Below are 8435 nucleotides of genomic sequence, written 5' to 3'. Positions count from 1 at the left end.
TCTGACCAAACCATGAGTACCATCAAGTACAATGATGCAGCCACTTTAGAAAATGGTCTGGCAATTCCTTGAAAGGTTAAACACAGAGTTACCATATGACTCACCAATTCTACTCCTAGGTATAGACCCAAGAGAATTGAAAATGGATTTTTAGATAGATGGTTGTACACATATGTTCATAGAAGAACTGTTCACAATAGGCAAAAGGTAGAAACAACCAAAATGAACAGATGAATAGATAAACAAAATGTGGTCTATTCATACAATGGAGCCATAAAAAGGGATGAAGTACTGATCCATGCTACAACATGGATACAACATTGAAAGCATTATGCTGAGTGAAAGAAGCCATTCACCAAAGGCCACATTTTGTGTGATTCCATTTATAGGAAATATCCAGACTAGGCAAATCTAGAGACAAAAAGCAGATTAGTGGTAGCCTTGGCCTAGGAATTTAGGGGAACATGGGGAATGACTGCTAATGGGCACAGAGTTTCTTTTTGAGGTGATAAAAAAAGGTTCTAAAATTACATTTTGGTGATGGTTGCACAGGATTTCAAGAATTGTGGGATAGGATGGCCACTCATGATGGTTTGGGATCATCTAAATGACAGCCAAATTCCTTGAATTTTTGGTTTGGGTCACAGAGGGAATTTCTATAACAATGCTTAAGGAATTACTTATCTTTTACAGGCACAAGAATAAAACAACTAAAAACCAAACTTTAAAATTTTGACCCATCACCTTTCCAAATTACAAAACTCAGTGAGTTCGCAGCCTTCTCAGTTCTCTTAGTAAAGGTTGGGGCCACGATCAGAAAAGCATAGAACACTGGGATTTGAAATGGGAGTAAATTGGAGAATTGGGAGTCCCCAGAATCCCCAACTCTTACTGAGCCTCCATTGTTAAACAACCCCCACGTTTATCTGATTGCAGGTTCCCTTACTGTCTCATGAGGGAATTAGCAGGGAAGCAAAGGCACTTCCCTCCTACTCTCCCACCCCAGTGTCTCCAGGCCTGTAACTAGAGTTAACCTCTACATTGCCTCAACTGAACAATTTAAGTCATGCATCAGGAGAAAGCTTGCATATGAAAACAGTAGTAGGAGTTTGCAAACATGTACCAGGAAACAGGTAATATTTATGTAAATGATATGTGAAGGTTCTTGACCCAAAAAGAGAGAAGATCATTTTAAATCAGGCTGATTTCTTGGTATAGACGCTGGAATAGAGGTTCATGTGGAGGTGATGCCTGGACCAAGAAGCCTATCCCAGAGCTTTAACTGCAATGGACGATAGAGTTCAGGTGAGAGTGTACAAGGATTGAAGGAGGTGTTTTGCTAATAAATGCTGTAAGCTACTAGATTCCCATCCCAGATTATTTTTCACCACATTGTTTTCACCACATCTAGCCAGGTAACCAAAACAAAATTCTTGCATTTGTCTGAATGCAAGACTCATGGAAGACTTTGCTTCTAGTACCAAATCTTGTGCCACTTAGAAATGTTTTGTTTGGAAGTACAAGAAACAGACTGTTATTATTGGAAGGGTATTATAGACTGTGGGACTCAAGAAAGAACAGGTTTAAAGAGTGGGGTGAGTGAACATTAAGGGTAGGCCTCAAAATTGTTTATGTCTCATCTCTCACCTTCACAGCACCACACCACATCAAGTTATACCATTAAATAAGACTTTAGTGGATGTTGGCAGAGGTAAAAACTGAAAATCACATTTAAAGAAAGGCATGTGAAACAATAGCTCTAAATATCTTTTTGTACTCTAAGAGAAAAGCCCCTAACAATGCCCTGCATGGATGCTCTTTAGTTCCCAGCCTGCTCTCCTGCCCTCAGGTCCTGTAGGGTTATACTGCTTCTAAAACGTTTCACTAGGTCATGTGTGGTAAGCAGTTAGTTGGCTGCCTAACAGACATCCCTTTCCTCTTCTTTCTCCATAACAGAGCCCCAGTTTTGGCCAGGACAGCACTGTGCCCAGCAGCAGGGCAAGCATCACAGTCACTCTAAGCCAGTCAGATCCTTTGTCACATCATTTACTGGCTTCTCTTGCAGTTAGGGTGGCCATGCGGCACAATTCTGGGCAACGAGTTGTAACTGGAAGTCAGCTGGAGAGGGGAGGATTGGGTAATGGCAATGAGGAGCCAGAAGTGGCCAAGTGGCTCTGTTTCCAAGTTAGTGGAGCAATTCTCATAAGTGGAAGCATGTTTTTCTTGGGTACTAGAATCTAAACCAGCCAGGTACAAAGTCATGAGGTTGAGAAGCAAAAATTCTGAAGGCAGATTATTCACCATTGTCTGTGAGATATGCCATTCCCCACCTCAACTCTGTTTTCCAGACCTCTTATATTCTGACCATGAGAAAAACTGCACCATTTAATGGTTTGTAGTTCAGCGTATGGTCCAGATCCTCACAAGAGTGTTGTGTCCCAACTAGCAACACAGCAGAATCTTCAACAGGCCATTTTATCATTGGCCAGATCAACGGCTGCCTACAGAATGTTGGAAGAGGTATGGAATTGTTTTAGCAAATAGATCACACCTGTAACCGTAGCAGCAATTGAAATAACCACCTGATTATGCTTTCAGTGATCCACAGTCGTTTAATGTCCACAGTTTAGGTTTCTACTGCTGCATAACAAACCATCCCCAAACTTAGTGCCATTAAACAGCCATTTCATTGTGCTGACAGGTTCTTCAGGTAAGAAATCAAGACAGGACACAGTGAGAATGGTTTCTCTTTGCTCTGTAATGTCTCAGGTCTTGGCTGAGATGACTTGATGGATAGGGGTGACAGGATGGCTGGAGGCTATAATCTTCTGGAAGCTTCTTCACTAACATGCCTGTTGCCTATACTAGGATGGCTGGAAGGCTGGGTTCCACTGGAACTTGAGCACCTACTACACACAGCCTCTCTTTATGGCGTGGCAGCCTTAGACTAGCTGGAGTCTGTACTTGGTGGCTCAGGACCTCCAAAGCAAGGGTTAGAGTGAAAAAGGCAAAAAGCTGCATCACCTTTTATGACTCGGCCTTGGAAGTCTCATCATGCCATTTTTGTTGCAGTCTACGGTTGAAGCAGCCACAAGCCTGCTCAGGTTCAAGGGGAGGGAACATTAACCCCACCTCTCAGTGGGAGGAGTGTTAAGAATTCTGGAGTCCTGGTTTAAAACTGCCACGTTCACCAAGACCTAACCAACTGCTGTGCAGGCCAAACGGATGAATTAAATGAGGGTGTGATAGGAATTTCCTTCCCTGCATTTTTCAAGTCTTTGATGCGGGAACTAATTTCTGAAATTGCTCCTAAGTATGTGGTATTATTTGTTTTGATTTACACTTTGTGAGAAGGGGAAACTCTAGGGGTTTCCACTTGGGCCTTTCTGTCATGATGGCCTCATTCTGTAGGTCAGGAAATCATTGTGGGAATTTTGTTTTGTTTTCTTTTGAGACAGAGTCTCACACTCTGTCAGTGCATTGGTGTGATCACATCTCACTGCAGCCTCAACCTACTGGGCTCAAGTCATCTTCCCATGTCAGCCTCCCAAGTAGCTGAGACTACAGGCATGCACCATCATGCCCAGCAAATTTTTGGGTTTTGTGTAGATACACGGTCTCAATATGTTGCCCAAGCTGATCTCGAGCTCCTAGGTTCAAGCAATCCTTCTGCCCTGGCCTCCCAAAGTGCTAGGATTACAGGCATGAAGCCACCGTGCCTGGCCCAATGTGGGGATTTTGCTGACTTTTTTTTTTTTTTTTTGAGACAGAGTCTTGCTGTGTCACCCAGGCTGGAGTGCAATGGCTCAATCTTGGCTCACTGCAACCTCCACCTCCCAGGTTCAAGCGATTCTCCTGCCTCAGCCTCCCTATTAGCTGGGATTACAGGCATGCACCACCACGCCTGGCTAATTTTTGTATTTTTAGTAGACAGGGTTTCACCATGTTGGCCAGGTTGGTCTCAAACTCCTGACCTCAGGTGATCTGCCTGCCTCAGCCTCCCAACATGCTGGGATTACAGGCTTGAGCCACTGTGCCCGGCCAGCTGACTTTTTTTTTTTTTTTTGCCATTTAGATGAGTAGGTAGTGGTGGTTTTAATATGCACTTCTCTAATAGCTAATGATGCTGAACCTCTTTCTATGGGCTTATTTGATACCTGTATATCCTCTTCAGTGAAATATCTCTTCATATCTTTTGTTTATTTTCTATTTAGATTTTTTTTACTGTTTATTTTTGGTAATTCTTTATATATTCTTGATATGAGTCCTTTGTTAGATCCATGATTTGTAAATATTTTCTCCCAGTCTGTAGCTTGTCTTTTTATACTTTTTTTTTTTTTTTTTTTAGACAGAGTTCCAGTTTTGTTGCCCAGGCTTGAGTGCAGTGGCATGATCTGGGCTCACTGCAACCTCTGTCTCTGTCTCTGTCTCCCAGGTTCAAGCAATTCTCTTGCCTCGGCCTCCCGAGTAGCTGGGATTACAAGGGCCTACCACCACGCCCAGCTAATTTTTGTAATTTTAGTAGAGACGAGGTTTCACCATATTGGCCAAGCTGGTCTCGAACTCCTGACCTCAGGTGATTCACCCGCCTCGGTCTCCCAAAGTGCTGGGATTACAGGTGTGAGCCACCATGCCTGGCTGTCTTTTTATACTTCTTAACAAGGTATTTTGTAGAGCACAAGTTTTAATTTTGATGAAGTCCAATTTATCACTTTTTTCTTTTTTTTTTTTTTTGTTTTTTTTTTGAGGTGAGGTCTTGCTCTGTCACTCATGGCTGCCTCAATCTCCTGGGCTGAAGCCATCTTCCCGCATCAATCTCCTGAGTAGCTGGGACTACAGGTGTGCACCACCACACCTGGCTAATTTTTAAAAAAAATATTGGTGTAGAGACACCATCTACCTTTGTTGCTGAGGCTGGTCTCAGACTGTTGGGCTCAAGTGATCTTCCTGTTTCGGCCTCCCAAAGTGCTGGGATTCCAGGCATAAGCCACTGCACCTGGCATCAAGTTTTTCTTTTATGGATTGCATTTTTGGTGCCATGTCTAAGAACTTATCACCAGGTCGTAGGTCCCAAAGATTTTCTCCTATTTTATCTTCTAAAAGTTTTGTAGTTTTACATTTCATATGTAAATCTAGGATCCATTTTGAGTTCATTTTTGTATAAGGTGTGAGGATTGGGTTGAGGTTTTTTTGTTTGGTTTCGGCCTATGGACGTCCAGTTGCTACAGTTTGTTGAAAAGACTATCCTTCCTCCATCGAATTGCTTTTGCACCTTTGTCAAAAACCAGTTGGACGAATTTATGTGAGCCTATCTCCAGGCTCTCTATTCCATACCATTTATCTATATGTCTATCCTTTCACCAATACAAAAAGTTTTGATGACTGTAGCTTTATAATAAGCTTGAAATCGTACAAAGAGATTTATGTGTTGACGTTGTGTCCTGCAACCTTGCAAAACTCACTTATTAGTTTTGGGAGTTGTTTTTGCGTATTCCTTGAGATTTTCTAAGGAGACAATTATGTTCTGCAAATTGAGACATTTTCTTCCCAATCTTTATGCCATTTGTTTCTTTTTCTTATCTTATTGTACCGAACTAGGACTTTTAGTACTATGTTGAATACAAGTGGTGAGAGTGGATATCCTTGCCTTGTTCCCAGTCTTAGGGGGAAAGTGTCCAGGTTTTCACCAGCAAGTATGATGTTACCTGTAGGTCTTCTGCAGATGTTCTTTAATAAATTGAGGAAATTCCCCCATTTTCTGAGAGTTTTCTGAGAGTTTTTGTCATGAATTCTGTCAAATGCTCGTTCTGCATCAACTGATAAATCATGTGATTTTTCTTCTTTTGCCTGTTAATGTACTGTATTGCATTAATTGGTTTTCAAATATTGAACAAGCCTTGCATCTCTGAGATGCATGGTGTATAATTATTTTTATGTATTTGTGGATTCTATTTGCTAGTATTTTTCTAAGGATTTTTGTGTCTATATTCATGAGGCATATTGGCATGTAGCCTTCTTTTTTTAACTTTTTCTGGTTTTGGAAGTATCAGAGTAATACTGGCTTTATAGAATGAATTGAGAAGTGTTTGATTTGGACTTATGACAACAATTTTGTGCAATCTCTTATTTATTTAGAGATGAGGTCTTTCTATGTTGCTCAAACTCCTGAGCTCAAGGGATCCTCCTGCCTCATCCTCCCACAGGGCTGGGATTACAGGTGTGAATCACCATACCTGACCAATTTTGGGCAATTTTAAATACAACAATAATGGATATGATGAAAGACTATCACTGATAATAATAAAGTCAAATTTCATATTCTACATGAAAATTAGATGATTTTAACTCATAGAGAAGTCGTTTATGGATGCCTATAGAGGAAAAAGAGTGTTCCCCTATCTGAACTTGTGCCATGGCACTCCAGGCCTTTAATTCACATACTTCTTAGATTTATTAAATCAAGAGGTGGGTGGGAGGTGGGAGATATAGGAAGGTGCAGTCCTTTTCCTCATTACTGACTCTCACACACATTTGAAGCTGTTTCCCCTGCCTGTCTATGATCCAGAGTTTTCTTTTCACATTTTCTTTTCATAGCAAATAAGTTAGATGCATAGTCACTTTGACTCATCATGATGAAATTGAGATAGAAACTCTTCTGTAATAGTAGGCATTTATTTTTACAAGTTTGTAGTTATAAGATTTACAGAAGTTAATGAACCGTGAAACAAAGTCTATTTTAAACAAAAAATAAATGGGGAAGCCACAAAGGGAATGCAGGTGCCAAAAATCACTTGCTATTCAAATTCTCTCCTCTCCCCAGGCTAGAGTGCAGAGAAGCTAAGATGGGTTTCCATGAAAGGAACAATTTCGATTTCTCTGGCAGTGAGAACAGGGTACCCTAAAAGATACGGGAATAGTTACTCATATCACATCTTTATTTAACCCATCTGGCTAGTCTGGAGATTAGTAGTGGGTAATTGTAGAATTAATCAGGCTGTGATTTGAACTGAAGCTGCTATTCCAGATGATGCTGTTTTCCTACAGCAAATCAACATAGCCCCCTGGCACCTGGGATACAGCTATTCATTTGCCAAATATTATTTTTTCCCATTCAGCAGAGAACACTAGAAGCAGCTTACTTTCATCTGGCGGGAACAGAAGTACAACCTTAGGACTATATCTATTCTCTGGCTCACTGTCATAATCCACGTTGAATGGAGCTTGATTGTTGTGAATGTTGTGCTGGTTTATTACACTGATGACATATGTACTGGACCTGATGATCTAGAGGTAGCGAATACTCTAGATGCTTTATTAAGATACAAGTACACCACAGGGCAGGAGATAAGCCCCATGAAAACTCAAGAGCCTGAACCTCAGCAAAGTTTTTAGATGGTCTGGACCACGTTGGGTATTCAACATGTTGTTGTACCGCTTACCACCTACCACTCAGAAAGAGGCACGGCATTTGGTGTGGATGTTTGAATTTTGTAGGCAACATATGCTACATTTAATTGTGCCGCACCAATGCACTCAGCAAGTCATCTGTAGGGTTGCATGTTTTCGGGGAGAGATCCAGGGCAAGAAAAGGCTCTGTGACAGGTCCAGGCCACTTGACCCTTATGACCATGTAGATTCAACAGGTACAGGACCTTTGACACATTGGGAGGCTACACGGAGCCTACCACAAAAGAAGTATTTTCCTTTTCACCAACAGCTTCCAGCTTGCTCCTGGGCTGTGGCAAAGTCTGAATGCTTGACCATGGGGCACCAAAGAACCATGGAACTTCAGCTGCCACTGATAAATTTGGTGCTATTTCGTCCTCTTTTGGAAGTGGAATATTTGAGACCAGACTCAAGCAGGTCTGGAAGGTACAGGAAAGTTGCTAGAGCAGGTGGCTCACATCTTTGTGGCCCCTGCTGCTGCATGATCACCATTCCCTGGACTCACACCCAGAATGTCGTAGGGAGTTCCTCATGACCAGGTCTATTGGTGAAGGTTTCAAAAGGAAGCAAACAGTAGACTCAAGGGGTTGAAATGAGGAAAGTATAATTAAGGGATTTTTTTTTTTAACAGAGGTGTAAGCAAGACTTAGAGAATTAGCAATGCATAGTGGGGCTCTCAGGGACTGGCAACAGTTGATATGGCCACAGCCACTGCTAAGTGCTCAAGCTGCCCACAGGCAGAGACAAACAACCCCTAATAACATAGCATTCCCTGGGGGGACCAGACAGCCACCTGGACTGCCATCTGGAAGGGGCAGCAATTTTTTCTCACTTGAACAGGTACTAATTTTGTACATGGATTCGCTTTTTTAAAATTCACATTTCTGCTGGCACTCCTGCCCATTGACTTACTGAACCCATTATTCACACTGACATTATCTCACACAAGAAAATCATTATAAGCCAGTGTGCCCGTGCTGAGGGACTCC

The sequence above is a fragment of the Pan paniscus genome, chromosome X, assembly GCF_029289425.2.
Source record: "Pan paniscus chromosome X, NHGRI_mPanPan1-v2.0_pri, whole genome shotgun sequence".
NCBI lineage: Eukaryota > Metazoa > Chordata > Mammalia > Primates > Hominidae > Pan > Pan paniscus.
Note: the sequence above shows the minus strand (reverse complement) of the source record.